Genomic DNA, 4,217 nt, shown 5'->3' with positions numbered 1-4,217 from the left:
AAGTTTCTCTCTTTTGTATACTTGTATGCTTCTTACTTGTATCGCTTGCTCTTGTTGATAAATAGCACTGTTTGTGCCCTCGTTTACCGTTGCTTGATTGTGTATGAATTCAAGTTGTATTCCTGGGGACTTGTTGTACACAATCTGGTTGGTTAGCCTTGGGCGGACAGGGGAGACTCTGTCCGTTCGGCGGTCACGCACGCCGCCCTCGAATCGGACCAAATTGGTACCGTTTCGGGTGGTGCGGTCGTGGGGCGTGACAAGCTTCGCAGTTGATATATGGATGAAGGGAGGACGCGAGTATTATTATTATTATTCTTTTTTGTGAGGAGGAGAAGAAAGAAAATATATTTCTTTTTTTTGAATGGATATCTGTACCTTTTTTTTGAACGAATCTTGTTTCTCTCTCTTTTTTTTTTGCCAAAGTAGTTGATCTCTCTAACAACTTTTCTAAAAAAAAATCCTCCTCCTTTCATCGTATCTTTCCCTCTTTTATTGACTTTTTAGTTAGTGCATAAGTGGGTAGTTTTTTTTTTTAGTGGGTTAGTGGGTTAATGGGAGAGATTATTGGGAAGGTGGGAAGGGTAGTTAGTTTTCCTCTTTTTTCTCTCGTAGTGGATTTTCTTCTTTTTTTCTTTTTTTTTTTATTTACCCAGCCTCTTTTTTTTTAAATAAATAAATAAATAAATAAATAAATATATGTATATAAAATTGTGGGCCCACTTTTTTTATGTGAGAGAAAAACAATAGTAATAATAGGATCCACCAATATGCAAATATTCGGGCTTAGGTTCGGATTCAACCTGGACTTGAATTGGATTTGACTTGACTATATTTGAATTTCAAAATTTGAATCTATCACGTTCTCCTCTTTTTTCTTATTACACTCAAACATGCATCAAAACACACCCAAGACCAATATAAGAAGCATCACTGTACACCACGTAGCTCTCCCCCGGCGTCGGCAAGGCAAGCACCGAGGTCGATGTCAACCTTTCCTTTAGCTCCTCGAAGCTCCGCTCACATTCGGTGCTCCAAACATACTTCACCCCTTTATGGGTAAGGCGCGTTAGTGGAGTAGTTATTTTGGCAAACCTCTCCACGAACTGCCGGTAGTAGCCCGCAAGTCCAAGAAAGCTACGAATCTTCGCTACACTTGTCGGGCGAGGCCAATCTTTAATTGCCTCAACTTTCTTTGGGTCTACCGAGATGCCATCACCAGATATAAGGTGACCCAAGAAAGTAACATCCGAAAGCCAAAATTCACATTTCTTTAATTTTGCATACAGCTTTTCCTTTCGGAGTGTCTCCAACACGATACTCAAATGCTCCTCGTGTTCTTCCTCGGTCCAAGAATATACCAACACGTCGTCAATAAATACCACGACACAGCTGTCCAATAATGGACGGAAGACTCGATTCATCAAGTCCATAAAGACTGCCGGGGCATTAGTAAGCCCAAACGACATGACCGCGAACTCGTAGTGGCCATACCTCGTACGGTACGCCGTTTTGTGCACATCCTTGGGCCGTATCCTCAACTGATGATAACCCGATTGAAAGTCGATCTTTGAATATACCCTTGACCCTTGCAATTGATCGAATAAATCGTCAATCCTCGGTAGCGGGTACTTGTTCTTGATCGTCACCTTGTTCAACTCGCGGTAATCAACGCAAAGTTGAAGTGTGCCATCCTTTTTCTTTACAAATAGCACCGGAGCTCTCCACGGAGACACGCTTGGCCGCACAAAGCCTTTATCGAGTAAGTCTTGTAATTGAGCCTTCAACTCTTTAAGTTCCACCGGTGCCATTCTATACGGAGCCTTCTGTAACATACCGGATTTTGATGTAAAAATAAAAATAAATAAAAATAGTATGAGATACTATTTTTATTGGATTTAGAGAAGTAAAACATAAGTCAGAAGTGACTTGTGCTGAAATCGGAATGAAAATAGAAGATTTAGAATTTTCTGTTAAAAACGGGACAGATAAATTAGCAGAAAATGTACAGTGTCAGAAAATTATGAAAACTGGAGGATAAGTCAGAATTATTTTATGAGGCTAGATTTAAAGTTTCATATCATTCTGACACCCGGAAGGTGAAAAATAAAATCCGACAGCTATCTGATAAAGATTACAGTTCGGTACAGCTTTCGGTGACCAAACCGGGTCGAAACTGAAATATTAAAATTTCTTTGTACTTATTAAGTAAAACAGAGCCTGACTGTCAAATTTGAGCGCAAACGGACATTCAGAAGGGCTCCGGCGAAAAATGTCAGTTTTAAACTGTTTGGAGTGAATAGTGTTTGAGGGGCTATTATGTAATTAAGCTTGCCTTTCTCTTGTCTTCTCCCACAGCCGACCACACCCCCATCACACGCACGCATGCAGAGGGCGAGAGAAACCTCCATTTCTCTCTCTAAAGATCTCTCTCATCTCTCTAGATCTCTCTCTAGAAATTTGAGGGTTGGTGGAGAGCGAGCTTGCGAACGCGTTGGAAGCGACGGATTGAGCTTTCGTGCGGTCGTTGGAGCGGCGTGCTTTCGTCGCTGCGTTCACATTTTGGTAAGCTTTAGGGATTTTGTTTAAATCTTTCATGAATGATGTTCTAGTAGTATTTAGAGTGTTCTAAATATATTTGCTCATTTGGATTATTTGGAGGTTATTTGCACGTTAGGGCTCCGAATGGGGTTTTGTAAAATAGTAGGGTTTGATCTCATTTGACCCTCCGTAAACCTAATTGCTAGGTAAAGTAATGCGTTGGCGAAGTCAGTTCGGCGATTCGTCGAGCCGTTGTAAAGATATTGAAGAAACAGACTATTTAGCTTCGTTTCCGCTTGGAGGGCCGAGGCGACATCGTAAAATCATGAAAACGGATTTGGAGCACCGTGGCACATAACCGAAGACCTATAATTTTCGAAGCCATGATTCGATGCACGGTTGGTGAGTATTAGCAAAATCGGGCCAAGCCGGACACGAGTGCCGAGGGAGGCCCGGTTGGCCCCTCGGATACTTTGGTGGTCTCCTGAAGGGTTGCTGACCACTGCTCTCAGTCGCTGGCCTCTTCCCTTTACTTCGATCCACAATGTCTCTTTCCTTCATTATCTCTGCCCCCTTTTCAACTATCAGTGCCCGGTTTACCACCTCCCTGTAAGTAGAAAGATTTGACGCCTGGACCAATCTGAAAATCGCATGCCGCAAACCCACCTCAAAAATCCGAGCCTTGTCCTCATCATCTCTGACCACAAAAGGAACACAATGCAGCAATCGGGAGAACTTTCGCTCATATTCAGCCACTATTCTGTCCCCCTGTCTTAAATTTCTCAAGTCTCTTTCCATCTACCTCTTTACACTCTGTGGAAAGTAGGTTGTCAACAGTAATTCCTTGAATCTCGTCCAAGTGATTGCTCACAGATCCACACGGGGGTCCTCACGAATATCTACCCACCACCTGTAAGCCTCGCCGTCCAGATGGTGCGTCGCAAAGCAAACTCGGTATCGCTCCTCAACAAAAGTATCATAAAATAGTTTCTCTATGTGCATCAGCCATTTCTCGACCACCCAATGATCAGCTTTCTCCCCGTCAAAGATACGAGGGTTGCAATGACAAAATTCATTCAACTTTTCCATCATCCGCTCTCGCTCCTCAATCGCCACCATTCAGGTAACACTGTCCCTGTCACAGCCACATGCACTGGTGGTGGTACTACTGTCTCCTGCCGGGTCTCTACCTTCGGAGCTACTGGGGGTGTGTCTGACACTGGCGACTGTGCTCTCTCTGTCGCATCCCTGTCTGGTACTGTAGGTATAGGATCAGGAATCTCTCTGTCGGTCGTCCGCCGCAGTAGTAAATCCTCTAACCTCTTCATGCTGTCTTCCTGTCGACGCGCGGCGTCCATCTGCTGTCGCGCTGCCGCAGCCTGCTGAGCAACCAAATCGGTCAACTTCGCGAGCTGATCCTGCAACTCATGTGTAAGGTACCGGACTTCTAAAATCATGAGGTTACGGTGTCCATTTGGTTGGAGAGCCATTTGAATGGTTCCGGTAAGGTTGCGGTGTAATGTAATATACCGGATTTAAATATAAAAAATAAAANGGTCTGGGCACGCTACCGGGAGGGCCTCAGCCGGTCCCGGGGCGTGACAAATTGACCCTTCTTTAACCTAATTGTTAGGTCCCCGAACGCGTTCGTGCACTCGATTTGAGCATTCGTCGAG

The sequence above is a fragment of the Ananas comosus genome, linkage group 11, assembly GCF_001540865.1.
Source record: "Ananas comosus cultivar F153 linkage group 11, ASM154086v1, whole genome shotgun sequence".
Taxonomy (NCBI): domain Eukaryota; kingdom Viridiplantae; phylum Streptophyta; class Magnoliopsida; order Poales; family Bromeliaceae; genus Ananas; species Ananas comosus.
This window is presented reverse-complemented; position numbering follows the sequence as displayed.